Here is a 19,524-nt window from a genome sequence, read left to right on the forward strand (position 1 = left end):
TGAGTACTTGCCATATGCCAAATACTGTTCTGGGCACTAGGGACATAAATAAAGAGGTAAAGTCTCTTACATTACCTTACATTTCTAGTGGGATAAACAGAAAACAAATATAAAAATGTGTCAGGTGGTGGTAAATGCTAAGAAATGTGAAAGCTGATCATAAGAATTGGGTCATTCTTGTCATACCTAATAAAACAAAGTCGAGAAATTAGCTGGGGGAAGCACTCAGGGTACAGAACGTTGCTCCAGGAATGTTATTCTCTGTAAGCTTGACTGCTGAAACTGCTTATTATAAGCCAAAACCAGTTTTATCTATAGCTTCTGAGATAAGTTGCTGCACTCTAGGACTAATTTTGCCCACTGCAGTTGCTCACCAATTGGAGCTTGCCAGCTCCCCACACCCTTACTAGTGCCAATGAACTTTCTCAAAGAGCAATATGTAACATTCCTCCTTTTTGTAAAACCTCTAAGCTTCTCTTTGTTCTTCAGAGAGAGCACCACTTTCAGTTCAAGCCAAAGACTATCTCTCCGAGTTTGTAAACTGATGTTATGAATAAAACTTTCTTTTCTTTCTTTCTTTTTCTTTCTTTTTTTTTTTTTTTTGAGATGGAGTCTCACTCTGTCGCCCAGGCTGGAGTGCAGTGGCGCGATCTCAGCTCACTGCAATCTCCGCCTCCCGGGTTCAAGTGATTCTCCTGTCTCAGATTCCTGAGTAGCTAGGATTACAGGTGCACGCCACCACGCCTGGCTAATTTTTTGTATTTTAGTAGAGATGGGGTTTCACTGTGTTGCCCAGGCTGGTCTCAAACTCCTGAGCTCAGGCAATCCACCTGCCTCAGCCTTCCAAAGTGCTAGGATTACAGGTGTGAGCCACTGCGCCGGCCAACTTTCTTTTCTACTATCTAGCCATCCTGGTGGTCCTTTGGATGACATAAAAAAGGGTAAGGAGGACCCAACAAAGGAGACTGGGAAGGAGCAGGCAGTCAAGTAGGAAGAGAAGAAGGAAATAGTACTTTATGGGTCTCAAAGCAAGAATGAGTAGATTTTGAAATAATGATCAATGTGATTGCTGTTCCCCCCACACTAAATTATAATTTTACTTGTAAACCAAGGCTCCCTTCTCCTCCCCTGCCCTACCTAGGTAGACAGGAGTTATACACTATGGGACTGGAAACAAAAGGGACAAAAACGATAGTGAGTTAGGCCATTAGAAGCCTTTAGTAAGGTGAAAAACATTCTTGCCTTCTGGGAAAGAAGAAAGGAATGGGAGGAGCCAAAATGACCAACTAGACTATGGACCACTGACCAGTGAGCCTGTAATCATTCACACTCCTACTAAGCAATGGCCTGGAAGCATGTAACCAAAGAGTTGTCAGCTGGTAAGAACCACCAGTTGCCAGTGGCCAGCCCACAGCCTCAGTTTTGTCACTCAGTTTGTGCCCTGAGATTCTGCCCATCTGACAAAGAACTTGAAGCACCCTCACCACTGCCCCAAGATGAAAGACTTGGTAACCTTGTGGAATGATGGTGATAGGAAAGGAACACCCTATCTTTGACCAAGGTGGAACTATACAAAACCTGTTTAAAGTGGGCCAGAGCTCTGGGACAGTGGTATAATACAACACATAGCCTTTGTTTTACATACACACACATTCCTGGTATTTAAAATTCCCAAATGTACAGGTGAAAAAAACTAAGCAAACAAGAAATAAATGGGTTTGAGATAGGCATATGAGAAGAGGCTGGAAGCAGAGGACTGACATTTCAAGATGGGCTAAGATCTTAGACTATTGATCAACTAAAATGGAAATCTCAGTCTGAATGGAAAGTTTGTATTTCTCATCTTTCTATAAAACCCCACTTTGCCAGAGTTGTTTTTAATGCAAATTGGAATGTGATTGACCTATGACCAAGGATTATATGTATATAATATATATGGCTAAGAAATCTCAAGACATGCAATCTGAAGACCCAGGAGAGCTGAAGGTCTAGTTGTAGTCCAAGAACTATAGGCCTGAGAAGCAGAAAAGCTACTGGTGTAACTTCCAGTCTGAGTCCTAGTCTGAATCCAAATGTGTTAGTCTGTTCTTGCACTGCTATAAAGAAATGCCTGAGATTGGGCACTTTATAAAGAAAAGAGGTTTAATTGGCTCACAGTTCTGCAGGTTGTACAGGAATCATGGTAGCATCTGCCTCTGGGGAGGCCTCAGGGAGCTCATGGGGGAAGGCAAAGTGGCAGCAGAAGGACCAAGGGTCGGGGGAGGAGGGAGGTGCTACACACTTTTAAACAACCAGGTCTCACTCACTATCTCAACACAGAGCCAAGGGGTAAAGCCATCCCTATGATCCAATCACCTCCCATCAGGCCCCACCTCCAACTTTGGGAATTACAGTTTGACATAAGATTTGGGTGGGGACAGAGATCTAAACCGTATCACCAAAGGTGGGAGAAGACCAATGTCCCAGCCAGAAGACAGGCAGAAAGAGCAAATTCTCTCTTTCTCAGTCTTTTCCTTCTACTCACATCTCCAATGGCTTGGATGAGGCTCACTCATGTTAAGGAGGGCAATCAGTCTACAGATTCAGATGGTTATCTCATCCAGAGATACCCCCACAGACACTCAGAATAATGTTTAGCCAAATGTCTGGGCACACTATGGCCCATTCAAGTTAACATGTAAAATGAACTATCACATATGGATTCTTCCAAATACAGTTCAGGGCATTAGTTATTTAAAGATTTTCTAGCCACTGAAGGGCATCCACAGTGGTTAGATTAGGCCAGTGTCACTTAAAAGGATCCATCTGAGATCTGAATGTCTGTCTTGGACAACCTCACCCCCTTATCTTTACATCCTCAGAGAGGGTTCTTGTAGAAATGAGGGAGTAACAGCGAATGGAAAGTTGGAGAAGGGGACAGGCCACCTGTGAAAGGCCAACCATGCTGGGAGCAGAGAGGGGTAAATCCAGTCCAGACTGGAAAGCTTGAGGGAAGACAGAACAGCCATATTCTTTGCGATTTGGAGGGAGGTAGAAATCCCATTGCCTATCCTTTTACCCTCATCGGAGGCCTACCTGGAGAGGCTGTAAAAGGCACATAGTCACTGGTAGGAGTAGAGGGATCACAAAATCAGAGGACCTGAGCTTGGAGTGCCTATGGCTTTGACGGGAGCTTTAGAATCTGAAAGGCTAAAGGGGCTGTTGTGGCCCTAGCAGGAAAGGAAAGGAAGTGGGATACTGGGGGATCTGCTTTGGTCTTTCTGTAGCCTTTCTCAAGGGCTAGATGAAAATGAAAATCTCAGGTTGTTCCGAATTGGTTTCTAGGCCAGCCCTCTATTACTAGGCTGGTGATGCTATAATGAATCAAAAGATCATTGACCCCTGATAGAGGTCTTTACTAGTGCCAAAATCTACCCAGCTGCACTTTCTGCATCCCACCCCCAACACACACACACACACACACACATACATGCGCACACACACAGACTCAATTTTCAACAGTATATAATTGGCAATCACAGAACATTTCAGTTGAATTAAGCTAGAGTTCAAACCAGAACAGTGAGGCAAAGCTAGAATATTAGAAAAAAAATAAAGCACATAAAAATTACTTGCTATGTGTCAGCCTCTTTCACATGGTTAATTTCATTTCCTCCTTATATGAACCCTTTGAGACAGATAATATTGTGACAGTTTTGATGATACTGAAAGTAAGGGTGAGTAAGTTTAAGTAATTTGTTAAAATACCTTCCTAATAACCAGTGAGGCTTTGAAATCCAAGGCAAATGCTGTTTCCACCACTATATTTAGGCTTTTGTACACCCAGAAGCAAGAAAATCATTCAGGAGACTGAGGCAAGACACAGGTAGGGAAAAGGGGTAGAAAAGTCAGGACAGCCAGCATGAAGAGTGTCTTTATTCTCCTGAATACTTTAGCTGTGGTCGGGCCTTGGACAACTCATGCTAATTTGAATGCAAAGAAGCATTAATATGTTGTGTTCACTGGGAATGCATCTAAGGCTTTGATAATCATTAGGGATGGGAGGCAGGGAGGCCTGCTATCTTGGCTTATATCCACCTGGACTTTTATATAGAAGGTCATGACTCTTGAATACATTCTGCTCTACAGAGGCCCAAAAGTGGTCATTCTAAAGTCAGTCTAGTATCTCCTAGCCTTAGAGGTGTCTGGGTGTCTGGGGAGTTACAAATGTAACTGAGGTCCTTCCCAGTCCAAGATATTCTGCAGATACTTTACTTTTGGGTATTGGAAAACAATGGAAGTAGTTACTACACAGGTAAAGGGCATATTTTAAAACACTAAAATTCTTTGATGCTAAAAGCATAGTAAAAGAAGTGTCTGATTATTACCTAAAACAGATGTTCTTTGTATTCTCTACCACAGTCACCTCTGCCCACCTCTGATTTTCGTGCAGCTGTGGGAGAATGGATGTAGCCATCCTGACAGAGTCCTGTCTCAAGCACACACCACAACATCTTAGGCTATTTTGTCGAAGGCTTCCTCTGGAAGTTCAGAAGCCTCTTCAGCCAAGTCTTAGGCACAAACTGGAAGAAGTGGATGAGAATAACATCCCCTCAGGCAAACCTGAAAGAATGATAAATAAGAATTGGTACACAAATACCCCAACGTCCTATCCTTTGACAAGAAAAGTCTGAGCTATGTTCTACATGGGCCCTTAGAGGGCCCCTAGTGAAAATGAGCCTCAGTTGCCCACAGTGGATCCAGCTCAATAACTCATTCTTTGTTGGCTTTCGACTTTTCCTGTCTTACCCTTCCTGCTCACTCCCTCTTGCTCCTTAAGATCACCTTCAAAATAATCTACTCCAACTACATCCTTGTCTCAGGCTCTGCTGTTGGAAAAACCTAAACTTATAATCAATCTTTTAAATTCAAACAAGGTTGGGGGGATTTGACAATGCCCAATTTTGTGAACACCCATTTATTAGTCTGGTTGAAGACTAATTATCTTTTTCCAGAGGAGGCTCCAGAAGCCAATCCTTTACCTTCTTTCTAAGTATATAGGCCTTTACACAGATACACAGACAATGAGCTATTTAGTACATCTTGTCTTCCTGAATTATACACTAATGAGGAAAATGGAGGATCTTAGCCAGAGGGGAATTGTAAGTTCAAAGTTCTCACCACTGTGGGAAGAGATGCAAGCTCTACAGGCTAGACCAGATGGTGGAAAACTGGGCCTCCCGGAGACTGTGCCTTGATGCAGGGTAGTCCAGGAGCTAAAGCAGCAAAAGTAAATGAATCTTTGTGCTGGTGTTCCACTGTAAATACAACCCAGCTGCTCCCAGCATTTGTTTTCTATTTCTTTACTTCCCACCACTATCCAGCTTCTTCACTCTGAATCTTCTGTCCCCTTCATTAGTCCTTCTTATTACAATTTCTGTCCCCTCATGCTTACTGCTTGCTGCGGCTCCTAATGATGTGGCTTCTCTCCATCCACAATTTCTGCTTCAGCTCCTGTTCTTAATTTCCTCATTTTTGCCCTACTTCCAATTCAGAATTTCCTTAGAAAGGGATTCCAATTGGTAGAGTCATTAAATATTGTCTTTGTTTGGGCAGAGCTTTGGCCTCAGGCCACACTCTGCAGGATAATTAAAAGGAACCAACATATTCATGTTTAGTAATCATGACCATAATTACTCTGCCTTCTCCCGTATTTGACTTGAGATGTTTGCTATCCCTTTCTCTGCAACATCTTTTCAGAGAACTATGGAACCATACAATGTTATGGTTGGAAATGAATCTACAGTTCATCATTTTACTAAAGATCTTACCTCTGTAAGACCACATCATCCTTTGTAAACTGGTCACTTGCCCTCCAGTTGGCCTTCTAACTTCGTTGTGATGGCTCAGTATCTGTTTGTCCCTGATATCTTCTTTTACCTTCCACCAATAAACTTCTCTCCCTCTTTTTTTCCTGCCCATGGAGAAAAAATTGAGCTACTAACACTTCACTCTTGTTCTAAATATGTCATCTCATTCTACACCCATAATCTGACTTTTTTTTTTTTAAGGTCTCTTGATGATACTGTTTCCACAAGACAAAAAAAAAGAGTAAAACTGTTTTCTGCTTACTTTTGACAGCAGATGAGAACAGAATCAACTTGATTATGAAGCAGGAAATTTTTAAAGGATTTATCTGATGGAACATCAAGAGGATTCTTTCTTTCTTTTAAGAGATATGAGGTCTCACTCTGTCATAGTGGCACAATCATAGCTCAGTGCAGCCTTGAACTCCTGGGCTCCAGCGATCCTCCTGCCTCAGCCTCCCAAGCAGCTGGGACTACAGACGAATACCATCATGCCCCCAGCTAGTAAGAGGATTCTATGTGTTGATTCATTGGGAAACCAGAGACTAGAGATACCTGTGAAGACACTTTCAAGAAGTTAGAAGAATTACCCTTGAATGAAGAAAGGAGCTGACTAGAAGTAGTTTATTGAATAACACACAAAGATTGTTTCAAACCTACAAAAGATAAATGTGAGGAAGATAAGGGATTTGGGGAATCCTCCTATGTCCTCCAGTCTGGCTATACATTAGGAGTTCTGATGGAACAGAAATCCTACCAATGTGATGAATGTGGCAAAGCTTTCAGAGTGCATACCTCAATGGCCATCAGAAAACCTATACTGGAGTGAAACCCTGTGAATGACTATTATAAGTCATTCAGGTAGAATTTTCCATTTTTATGTCAGACATTTTTATCTCTAGAAATCGAATTTTAATCTTTTTAATATCTTTTGTGTCTGCTAAACAAATTCAATCTTTCCCCTTGATTTTTGCTTATATAGTCATAATATCATTAATATCCTTGTTTGTTGATTCTTTGTGTCAGTTCTAGGTCAGTTTTGAATAATTGATTTTTCTCATCAATACAGGTTGTATTTTCCTATTTGTTTACATGCCTAGTAATAACTGTATGTCAGACATTTTCCATTTTACCTTGTTGGAGACAGAATACTTTTTATTCCTATAACTATTCTAGGGAGTGGAGGATGCAGTTAAGTTACATTAGGTCAGAGAACATACTTTGTATTATTTAAATCCTTCTGATGTATTACGGTTTGTTTTTTTACCTCGTATATGATTTGTCCTGGAGAATGTTCCATGTGTGCTGGAGAGGAAGGTATATTCTGCTATTCTTCAGTGGCATGTTCTAGGGCTATATTAGGCCTAGTTGGTTAATAGGGTTCAAGTCCTCTATTTCCTTGTTGATCTTCTTTCTGGTGTTCTAACTATTATTGAAAGTGGGGTATTGAAGCCTCCAACTATTATTGTTTGAATTGTCTATTTCCCTGCTGCATCTCTTTCAGTGTTTGTTTAATGTATTTTGGGGGTATTTCAGTAGCTGAATATACATTTGTCATTGTTATATCTTCCTGATGAATTGACCCCTGTATTGTTATAAAATGCCCTTTTTTATCTGAAATAGTATCTTTTTTTGGTTTTAAAGTCCAATTTGTCTTGTAATATAACCACTCAAGCTTTCTTATGTTTGCTATTTGCAAGATAAATCTTTTTCCATCCTTTTACTTTTAATCTTTGTATCTTTGAAACTAAAGTGTGTCTCCTGTAAACAGCATATAATTGGATCTTGATTTTTTATCCAGTCTGACAATATCTGCTTTTTCATTGGATTGATTAATCCATTCACATTTAATTTTATTATTGATATAGGGTTTCTTTTTAGACCACATTTCATCTGGAAGAAGATATAGTTGGATTTACGTCTGCCATTTTACTTTTTTTGTTCTCTTTATCTTATTATTATGAACCCATTCCTTTTTTTTTTTTTTTGACAGGGCCTCACTCTGCCCCCAGACTGGAGTGCAGTGACATGATCATGGCTCACTGAAGCCTTGAATTCCTGGGCTCAAGTGATCCTGCTGCCTCAGCCTCTCAAGTAGCTGGGACTATAGGCATGCACCACTATGCCCAGCTAACTTTTTTAAATTTTTAGTAGAGATGAGGTAATCACTATGTTGCCCATGCTGGTCTCAAACTCCTGAGCTCAAGTGATCCTCCCACCTTGGCTTCCCAAAATGCTAGGATTGTGCATTTTCTGCCCCAATCATAGAATCAACCATTTTTTCAAAGGGCCCTAGTTCCCTTTAGAGGGAAATGGTGTTTCAGGACTGCAATTTTCATGTGAAGGGTGCTCACTGCTCCTGGTAGATCTTTGTTTCTAGGTATTTTCAGTGGAAAGAGCGAGAACAAATTTTTTCTTTTTCTTTTTAGTTGGCACATAATAATTGTACATATTTATGGGACACAGGGTGATATTTTGATATGTATATACAATGTGTAATGACCAAATCACGGTAATTAGCATATCCATTACCTGAAACATTTATCATTTCTTTGTGTTGTGAACATGCAAAATCCTCTCCTCTATCTTTTTTAAAATATACAATAATTTCTAGTTAATTATATTCACCCTACAGTGCTGCAGAACATCAGAACTCCTTCCTCCTATCTAGCAATAATTCTATTAACCAACGTTTCCCCATCCCTCCCCTCCACTACCCTCCATAGGCTCTAATACCCACAATTGTATTTTCTACTTGCATGAGCTCTAAATTATTTTTACCTTCCACATATAAGAGAGAACATGTAGTTATTTATCTTTCTGTGCTTATTTTGCTCAACGTAATGTCCTCCAGGCTTATCTATGTTGCCACAAATGATAGGATTTTATTCTTTTTATGACTGCATAGTATTTCATTGTGCATATATGCCACATTTTCTTTATCCATTTGTCCATTGATGGACACTGGGTTGATTTTATCTCTTAGAAATTGTGAATATTATAGTTCTGTAATAAGCATAGGGGAAAAAGTATCTCTTTGGTATTTAGATTTCCTTCCTTTGGTTAAATATTCAGTAAAGGCATTACTGTATCATATAGTAGCCCTATTTTTAATTTTTTGAGAAACCTTCACACAGTTTTCCATAATGGCTGTACTAATTTACATTTCCACCAAAAGCATATAAAAATTCCTTTTGAGCTGGGTATAGTGGCTCACACCTGTGATCCCAGCACTTTGGGAAGCCAAGGTGGGTGGATCACCTGAGGTCAGGAGTTTGAGACCAGCCTGGCCAACATGGTGAAACCCTGTCTCTACTAAAAATACAAAAAATTAGCCGGGCCTGGTGGCAGGTGCCTGTAATCCCAGCTACTCAGGAGGCTGAGGGAGGAGAATCACTTGAACCCAGGAGGCAGTTGAGCTGAGATTGCGCCATTGCTCTCCAGCCTGGGCGACAAGAGTGAAACTCCATCTCAAAAAAAAAAGGCCGGGCACGGTGGCTCACACCTGTAATCCCAGCACTTTGGGAGGCCAAGGCAGGTGGATCACAAGGTCAGGAGATCGAGACCATCCTGGCTAACATGGTGAAACCCTGTATCTACTAAAAATACCAAAAAAAAAAAAAAATTAGCTGGGCGTGGTGGCGGGTGCCTGTAGTCCCAGCTAGTTGGGAGGCTGAGGCAGGAGAATGGCATGAACCTGGAAGGTGGAGCTTGCAGTGAGCTGAGATCGCGCCACTACACTCCAGCCTGGGTCACAGAGCGAGACTCCATCTCAAAAAAACAAACAAACAAACAAACAAACAAAAAAATTACCTTGGAATGCTCTCCAGCATTTCTTATTTTTTGTCTTTTTGATAATAGCCATTCTAACTGGGGTGAGATTATATCTCATTGTGGTATTGATTTGCATTTCCCTGATGATTCGTGATGTTGACCATTTTTTCATGTATTTATTGGCCATTTGCATGTCTTCTTTTGAGAAATATCTATTTAGATCCTTTGCCCACTTTTAATTGGATTTAGGTTTTTGTTGTTGAGTTGTTTGAGCTCCTAGTATATTCTGGATATTACTCCCTTGTCAGATTAGGAATTTGCAAATATTTTCTCCCACTCTATAGATTGTCTTTCCACTCCATTGATTATTTCTTTTGCTATGTAGAGGTTTTTTTAGTTTAACACTGTCCAATTTTTTTATATTTTGTGGTCGGTGCTTTTGAAGTCTTATCCATAAAATCTTTGCCTAGACCAATGTCCTAAAGCATTTCTCCTATGTTTTTTTCTAGTAGTTTTATAGTTTCAGGTCTTACATTTAAGGCTTTAATCTATGTTGAGTACATTTTTGTATATGGGGATAGATAGGGATCTAGTTTCATTTTTCTACATATGTACATCCAGTTTTCCCAGCACCATTTATTGAAGAGGGCATCGTTTTTCCAATGTATGTTCCTGGTTCCTTTGTTGAAAATCAGTTGGCTGTAAATACATAGATGTATTTCTGGGTCCTTTATGCTATTCCATTTGTCTATGTCATACTATAGCTTTGCAGTATATTTTCAAGTCAGGTACTGTAACGCCTCCAACTCTGTTTTTCCTTGATAAGTACTGGTTTGGCTATTTGGTGTCTTCTGTGGTTTCATGCAAATTTTAGGATTGTTTTCTATTTCTGTGAAGAATGTCACCAATATTTTGACAGGGACCGCATTTAACCTGTAAGTTGCTTTAGGTAGTATGGGCATATTCTGATCAGGAGCATGGGATGTCGTTTCATTTGTTTGTGTCCTCTTTAATTTATTTCATCAATGTTTGGTAGTTTTCATTGTACAGGTATTTCACTTCCTTCATTTCTAGGTTTTTTTTTATTGTTTTTTTTTTTTGGTGGGGGGGGGCTATTGTAAATAGGATTGATTTCTTGATTTCTTTGTCCCCCAGTTCATTATTGGTGTATGGAAATGCTACAGTTTTTTTCTATGTTGATTTTGTACCCTGCAACTTTACTAAATTTGTTTATCAGTTCAAAGAATATTTTAGTGGAATCTTTAGAATTTTGAATACATGTTTTCTGAAAGGACAATTTGACTTCCTCTTTTCCAATCTGAATGCCCTTTCTTTCTTTCTCTTGCCCAATTACTCTGGCTAGGAATTCCAGTACTATGTTGAATAAGAAAGGTGAACATGAACATCCTTGTCTTGTTCCAGTTCTTAGAGCTCTCAGCTTTTCCCTATTCAGTTTGATGTTATCTATGAGTTTGTCGTATTTGGCCTTTATTGCACTGAAGTATGTTCCTTCTATGCCTAGTTTGTTTAGGGTTTTTATCATAAGAGGATATAGAATTTTATCAAATGCTTCTTCTGCATCTGTTGAGATGATCATATGTTTTTTGTTCTTCATTCTGTTTATGTGATGTATCACATTTATTGATTTGCATATGTTGAAACATCCTTGCATCCCTGGGTTAAATCCCACTTGATCATGGTATATTATCTTTTGGTTAGATTTTATTTGCTCGTATTTTGTTGACGACTATTGCCCTTATGTTCATCAGGGACACTGGCTGTAGTATTCTTTTATTATTGTGTCCTTTTCCAGTTTTACCCTGGTATCTGGGTAATGCTGGCCTTGTAGAAAGAATTAGAAAAATTCTCTCATCTTCAGTATTTTGGAATAGCTTGAAAACAGTTGCCATTAGTTTTTTTAAAGTTTGGAGGCCAGACATGGTGGCTCATGCCTATAATCCCAGCACTTTGGGAGGCTGAGGTGGGAGGATTGCTTCAGGGCAGGAGTTTGAGACCAGCCTGTGTAATATAGAGAGACCAGGTCCCCACAACAATAAAAAAAAATTAGCCGTGCATCTTGGTGCATGCCTGTAATCCTGGCTACTTGGGAGGCTGAGGCAAGAGGATCACTTGAGCCCAGGAGTTTGAGATTATAGTGATCACACCATTTCACTCCAAACTGGGCAAGAGAGCAAGATCTTTTCTCTAAAAAAAATTTTTTTTAAAGTTTGGTATGCTAGGTGCAAAGACACATGTCTGTAGCCCCAGCTATCCAGGAGGCTGAGGCAGGAGGATGGCTTGTGTCCAGGAGTTTGAGTCTAGCGTGGGGAACATAACAGGACTCTGACTCAAAAAAAACCACAAAAGTTTGGTAGAATGCAGCAGTAAAGTTATCCAGTCCTGGGCTTTTTGTTGTTGTTGATTTTTTTTATTATTGATTCACTCTAATTACTCATGATTGGTCTGTTCATATTTTCTATTTCTTCCTGGTTCAATCTTGGTAAGTTGTATATATCTGGAAATTTATCCATTTCCTCAAGGGTTTCTAATTTGTTGGCATATAGTTGTTCGGAATAGTCTCCATTGATCCTTTGTGCTTTTGTGGTAACAGCTGTAAAGCTGTAATGGTTCCTTTTTCATTTTTTATTTTATTTTAGTCTTCTCTCATTTCTTTGTTTAGTCTAGCTAATGATACCCAGATCACCTTTTGGTTCAATGATTCACAAGATTCAGCATAGATTCATACTCATAGCCATGATTTGCTACATCAAAAGAATTCAAAGTAAAATCAGCACAGAGAAAAGGCTCATAGGGTGAATTCCAGAGGGTACCAGGTGTAAGTTTCAAGATTCTTTTCCCAGTGGAATTACAAAAGACATGCTTAATTCCTCCAGGAACAAATTGCTACAAGTGTAAAATGTTGTGTACTAGGAAACGGACTAGAGATTCAATTTGAGAATTTTTAGTGTGGGCTGGTCACACATGCACACTCTGCCTGGCATGTACTAAAATTCTAAACTCCCAGAAAAAAGTAGGTATTCAGCATAAACCATACTGTTTGCACAAACAATTTAGGTATAGTGATCCATTCTTATCAGGGAATGGTGGAAAATCTCTCAACATCCAGGTTCCCAGATGCTGACCAACCTTGAGAGTAGACCTTTCTAAGGATAACAGTCGCAAGCATACTAACTTCACTATTTTAACTGCACAGGGTCAGACTTTTTCCTGTGTCTTTGCATGTCTCATCATTTTTTATTGGAAATAGAATATTTTAGATAACATTATAGCAACTCTAGGTACTGCTCCCCTCTTTCCTGGGCTTTGTATTTTCATTTGCTTGTTTATTTATTTAGTGACTGGCTAGATTAATTTAGTGAAGCCTATCCCCAACACTACCAAATGTGAAGCCTCTAACATTGCTCCTTAGAGGGCTCAGCCTTGGACATACACATTGTCACCCCAAAAAGAGAGTGGATTTATCAAGACTCACATTGTCTCTTTCCCTTATCAAACCAAGCCATTAAGCACCACCAATTGCCAGATGATTGTTCTGTTGTTTTCTACAATATCCTGAGGCTAAAATTGCTCCACAGACTGATCTAATTAATTTGGGGTTCCTTTGCAAGAATAGTTTTTTTTAAAAGACTTTAAATTTTAATTGTGGTAAAAAATGCAAAACATAAAATTTACCATATTAATTATTTCTAAGCCTACAGTTAAGTGGTATTAAGTATATTCACAATGCTATACAATCTCCAGAACTTTTTCATCTTGCGAAACTGAAACTCTATACCCATTAAACAACTCACTATTTCCCCATTCCCCAAGCCCCTGGCAATCACCATTCTACTTTCTGTTTTTATGAGTTTCACTACTTTAGATACGTCTTAGAAGTGGAATCATAGTCTTCGTTTCTGTGTGACCAGTTTATTTCACTTAGCATAATGTCTTAAGATTCATCCATGTTGTAGTGTATGATAGAATTGCCTTCATTTTTTTTTTAGACGGAGTCTCACTCTATCGCCAAGCTGGAGTGCAGTGGCAGGATATCGGCTCACTGCAGCCTCCACCTCCTGGGTTCAAGCGATTCTCCTGCCTCAGCCTCCCGAGTAGCTGGGCATGTGCCACCATGCCCAGCTAATTTTTGTATTTTTAGTAGAGACGGGGTTTCACCATGTTTGCCAGGATGATCTCGATCTCTTGACCTCGTGATCCGCCCGCCTTGGCCTCCCAAAGTGCTGGGATTACAGGCGTGAGCCACCGTGCCTGGCCGAATTGCCTTCTTTTTTAAGGCTGAATAATATTCCATTGCATGTATATATTATATTTTGTTTATCCATGCATCTATTGATGGACATTTGGATTTCTTCCACCTCTTGCTATTGTTAATAATGCTACTATAAAAATGAATGTGCAAATATCTCTTAGAGATTCTGTTTTCAATTCTTATGAATATATACCTAGAAGTGGGGTTGCTGGATTGTATGGTAATTCTATTTTAATTTTTATTTAATTAATTAATTAATTTTTTATTGAGACAGAGTCCCACTCTGTCACCCAGGCTGAAGTGTAGTGGTGTGATCCCGGCTCACTGCAGCCTCGACCTCCGAGTCTCAATCAATACATCTGCCTCAGCCTCCTAACTAGCTGGGACTACAGGTATGCGCTACCATGCCCAGTTAATTTTTGTATTTTTTATAGAGACAGGGTCTTGCCATGTTGCCCAGGCTGGACTTGAACTCCTGGGCTCAAGCAATCCAACTGCCTAGGCCTCCCAAAGTGCTGAGATTACAGGCATGAGCCTCCGTGCCCAACCTGTTTTTAATTTTTTGAGAAATTGCTATTCTGTTTTATGTAGCAGCTGTGCCATTTTACATCCACACCAACAGTGCACAAAGGTACCAATTCTGCACATTCTCATCAATGCTTATTATTTTCTTTTCTGTTGTTGTTGTTTTGGTTTTGATAATTGCTATCATAATGGTGTGAGATGACCTCTCATTGTGGTTTTGATTTTTACTTCTCTAATGATTAATGATATTGAGCATTTTTTCATATGCTTGTTGGCCATTTACATATCATTGGAGAAATGTCTATTTAAGTCTTTGGTGCATTTTTTAAGTTTTTTGTTATTGAATTGTAGGAGTTATTTATATATTCTGGATATCAACTACTCATCGAATGTTTAATTGCAAATATTTTCTCCCATTCCATAGGTTGTCTTTTCAGTCTGATTATGTCCTTTAGTGCACAGAAGTTTTAAATTTTGATGTAGTATAGTTTATCTATTTTTACTTTTTTTTTTTTTTTCAAGACGGAGGCTTGCTCTGTTGCCCAGGCTGGAGTGCAGTGGCACAATCTCAGCTCACTGCAACCTACGCCTCCCAGGTTCAAGGGATTGTCCTCCCTCAGCCTCCTGAGTAGCTGGGAGTACAGGCACATGCCACCATGCCTGCTGAATTTTTGTGTTTTTAGTAGAGATGAGGTTTTGCCACATTGGCCAGGTGGTCTCAAACTGCTGACCTCAAGTGATCCAACCTCCTAGGCCTCCCAGAGTGCTGGGATTACAGGTGTGAGCCACCGCACCTGGCTTTACTTTTATTGCCTGTGCTTTTGGTGTCACAGCCAATAATTCATTGTCAAATCCACATTTAACTTTTTAAACAACAGCCAACCTGTTTTCCACAGTTGTTACACTACTTTACATTTCTGCCTACAATGTTTGAAAGTTCCAGTTCCTCCACATACTTGCCAGATGTGATGTGAACTATCTTATTAATTTTCATCATTCTAATTGGGGTGTAGTGGTATCTCCCTGTGGTTGTAATTTGCATTACCCTAAAAACCAGTGATGTTGAGCATCTTTTCCAGTGCCTATCTGCCATCTGAATGTCTTCGTCAGTGATGTGTCCATTCAGATCTTTGCACGTTATTTTACTGGGTTATTTGCTTCCTTATTGTTGGATTTTGATACTTTTGGATACAAATCTTTTATCAGTTATATGATGTATTTATATTTTTCCCAGATCGTGGCTTGTTTTGTAATTTTCCTAACAGTACTTTTCAAAAAACAGATCTTTTACTTTTGATGACATCCATTTATCAAATTGTTCTTTTGTGAATCATACCTTTGGCATCATATGTAAGAATGTTTGTCTAATGCAAGATGACACAATTTCTCCTGATTTATTCTAGAATTTTCATTGTTTTAGGTTTCCTACTGAGGTATAGTATTCATTATTAATTTTTAATATATTGGGAGATATTGATTGAAGTTAATATTTTTACATAGGGATATCCAATTATTCCAATATGATTTGTTGGAAAGATACCATTTATCCACTGATTGCCTTTGAACATTTGTCGAAAATCAGTTGCTCATATATGTGTGGATCTATTTCTGAATTTTTTATTCTCTTCTATTTATCTATTTTTCTATCACTATGCCAAAACTACACTGTCTTGACTGCTGTAGTTCTACATACGTTTTAAAATCAGGTTAGCCCTCCAAATTTTTAAATATTTTTCTGATTTGTTTTGGCTACTCTAAGCTCTTTGCATTTTCATATAGAATTTAGAGACAACTTTTAAATTTTTACAAAACACACACACAACTACTAGGATTTTGACTGAGATGGATTTGAGTCTATAGTTCAGTTTGTGGACAATTGACTTATTAACCATACTGCATACTCTGATCCATGAACAAAGTAGATTTCCATTTAGTTAAGTCTTCTTTAATTTCTCTCACCAAAGTTTTACAGTACTTAATATACAGATATTTTGCATTTTTGCCATATTAATTACTGTATTTCATATTTTAATGCTATTATAAATGATATTATTTAAATTTTGATTTCAAATTGTTCATTGTTAGTACATAAAAATCAAATTGATTTTTATAGTTATGTGTCCTGCAACCTTCCTAAACTCACTTACTAGTTCTAGTAGCTTTTAAAATAGATTTAATTGGATTTTATACATAGCAAATTATGTTGTCTACAAAGAAGGACAGTTTCACTTTGTTCTTTCCAACCTGTATGCCATTTATTTATTTATTTACTTATTTTGTTTAACTGCCCTGGCTAGAACCTGCAGTACACTGTTGAGTAGACAAAGTGGTGAAAGCACTTTATCTTGTTCCTGATCTCAGGAGGAAAGCTCAGTCTTTCACCATTAAGTGTGATACCAACTATAAAATTTTTGTAGATACTTTTAAGTCAGATTTAGGATCTCGTTTACCCCTAATTTGCTGAGGGGTTTAAAATTTCAAAATCAAGGATGGATGTTAGATTTTGTCAAAAGCTTATTCTATACCATTATAGTGACCATGATTTTTCATTTTTAGCTTGTTAATATGGTGAATTACACTGATCAATTTTCAACTACAAAGCCAACCTTGCATTTTTTGAAAAAATTCCTTTGGTCCTGATGTATTATCCAATTATTGGATAGTGATTTACTAAAATTTCATATTGTTGGCTTTAATTTGCTAAAATTTCATTTAGGATTTTTGCATTTAAGTCTGTGAAGGCTATTGGTCTGTACTTTTATTGTAACACTTTTATTGTATTGGATCTGGTTAATGCTGGCCTCACAGACTAAGTTTGAAAATATTTCTTCATATTCAGTTTTCTGCAGGAGCTTGTATAAAGTTAGTACTATTTCTTCCTTAAACATCTGATAAAATTTACCAGTGAAGCCACCTAGGTCTAGATTTTTTGAATTTTTAATTTTTGTGGGTACATAGTAAGTGTGTATATTTATGAGGTACAGGAGATACTTTGATACAAGCATGCAATGTGTAATAATCACATTGTGGAAAATGGGGTATCTATCCCCTCAAGTATTTATCCTTTGTGTTATAAACAATCCAATTACACTCTTATAGCCATTTTAAAATATGCAGGCTGGGCACAGTGGCTCACGCCTGTAATCCCAGCACTTTGGGAGGCCAAGGCGGGTGGATCACGAGGTCAGGAGATGGAGACCATCCTGGCAGGCGAAACCCCGTCTCTACTAAAAAAAATACAAAAAATTGGCTGGGCATGGTGGTGGGCGCCTGTAGTCCCAGCTACTCGGGAGGCTGAGGCAGGAGAATGGCATGAACCCAGGAGGCGGAGCTTGCAGTGAGCTGAGATGGCACCACTGCACTCCAGCCTGGGCGACAGAGCGAGATTCCGTAAAAAAAAAAAAAAAAAAAAAAAAAAGCAATTAAATTATTATTGACTTTAGTCACCCTGTTATCAAATACTAGGTGTTATTCATTCTTTCTATTTTTTAAATACCCATTAACCATCCCCACTACCCCCAACCCCCACTACCCTTCCCAGCTTCTGGTAACCATTCTTTTACTCTCTATCCCCATGAGTTCAATTGCTTTGATTTTTGGATCCCACAAATAAGAACATAAGATGTTTGTCTTTCTTTGCCTGGCTTATTTCACTTAACATAATGACCTCTGGTTCCATCCATGTTGTTGCAAATAACAGGACCTCATTCTTTTTTATAGCTGAATAATATTCCATTGGGTATAAGTACCACATATTCTTTATCCATTCATCTGCTGATGGACACTTAGGTTGCTTCCAAATCTTGGCTTTGTGAACAGTGCTGCAAAAAACAGAGTAGTACAGATATCTCTTCAAAGTACCGATTTCCTTTGTTTTAGGTATACGCCCAAGAGTGGGATTGCTAGATCATATGGTTGCTTTATTTTTAGTTTTTGTCAGAACCTCTAAACTGTTCTCCATAGTGGTTGTACTAATTCACATTCCCACCAACAGTGTATAAGGGTTCCCTTTTCTCCACATCCTCACCAACATTTGTTATCACCTGTCTTTTGGAAAAAGGCCATTTTAACTGGGCTGAGATGATATCTCATTGCAGTTTTGATTTGCATTTCTCTGATGATCAATCATGTTGGGCACCTTTTCATATGCCTTTTTGCCATTTGTATTTCTTTTTTTGAGAAATGTCTACTCAAATCTTTTGCTTATTTTAAAATCGAATTATCAGATTTGTTTTCTATAGAGTTGTTTGAGCTCATTATATATTCTGGTGATTAATCCCTTGTCAGATGGGTAATTTGCAAATATTTTCTCCCAATCTGTGGGTTGTTTCTTCACTTTGTTGCTGTTTTCTTTGCTATGCAGAAGCTTTTTAACTTGATGTGATCTTGGGCCTAGATTTCTGTGTCTGTGGGGGAAGTGTTTTAATTATTTTTTATAATTATATCACTATTCAGCACTATCTATTTTTTTTCTAAAGTGAGTATTGGTAGTTTGTGTCTGTCAGGGAACTGGCCATTTGATCCAAATTATCAGTTATTGGCATAAAGTTGTTTATAACATTCCCCCATTATCCTTTAATTGGTGTAGAATCCATAGTGATGTCACCTCTTTTAATCCCTGTGTTGATACTTTGTGTCTCTTTTCCTTTTTTTCCTTATCAGTCCTACTAGAAGCTTATGCATTTTATTTATTTTCTAAAAACCACTTTTGGCTTGATTTTCTCTATTGTTTTCTTGTTTTCCATTTTATAGGTTCCCATTTTGATCTTTATTTTTTTGTTGTTCTGTTTACTTTGACATTACTTTGCTCTTTTTATTCTAGTTTCTTAAACTTTACTCTTTTCCTTTATTTTTTTTTAACACTGAGATAGGGTTTCACTATTTTGCCCAGGCTGCATTTGAACTCCTGGGCTCAAGTAATTCTCCCACCTCAGCCTCCCAAGTAGCTAGGATTGTAGGCACGCACCACCACACCTGGCTACTCTTTGTGTGTGTGTCTGTGTGTGCGTGTGTGTGTGTGTAGATACAGTCTATGATACCATTTTCTAATGTAGATATTTAGTGCTATAATTTCCCTCAGCTAATGTTTTAACAACATTCCATAATTTT

General features: G+C 38.5%; 1 long non-coding RNA gene across 1 annotated transcript in view; it reads left to right on the forward strand.

Annotated features, from left to right (window-relative positions):
• LOC134761014 (uncharacterized) overlaps nt 1–19,524 on the forward strand; it is a 29,664-nt gene that overhangs the window by 2,196 nt on the left and 7,944 nt on the right. The window lies entirely within an intron of this gene.

The sequence above is a fragment of the Pongo abelii genome, chromosome 2, assembly GCF_028885655.2.
Source record: "Pongo abelii isolate AG06213 chromosome 2, NHGRI_mPonAbe1-v2.0_pri, whole genome shotgun sequence".
Lineage (NCBI taxonomy): Eukaryota > Metazoa > Chordata > Mammalia > Primates > Hominidae > Pongo > Pongo abelii.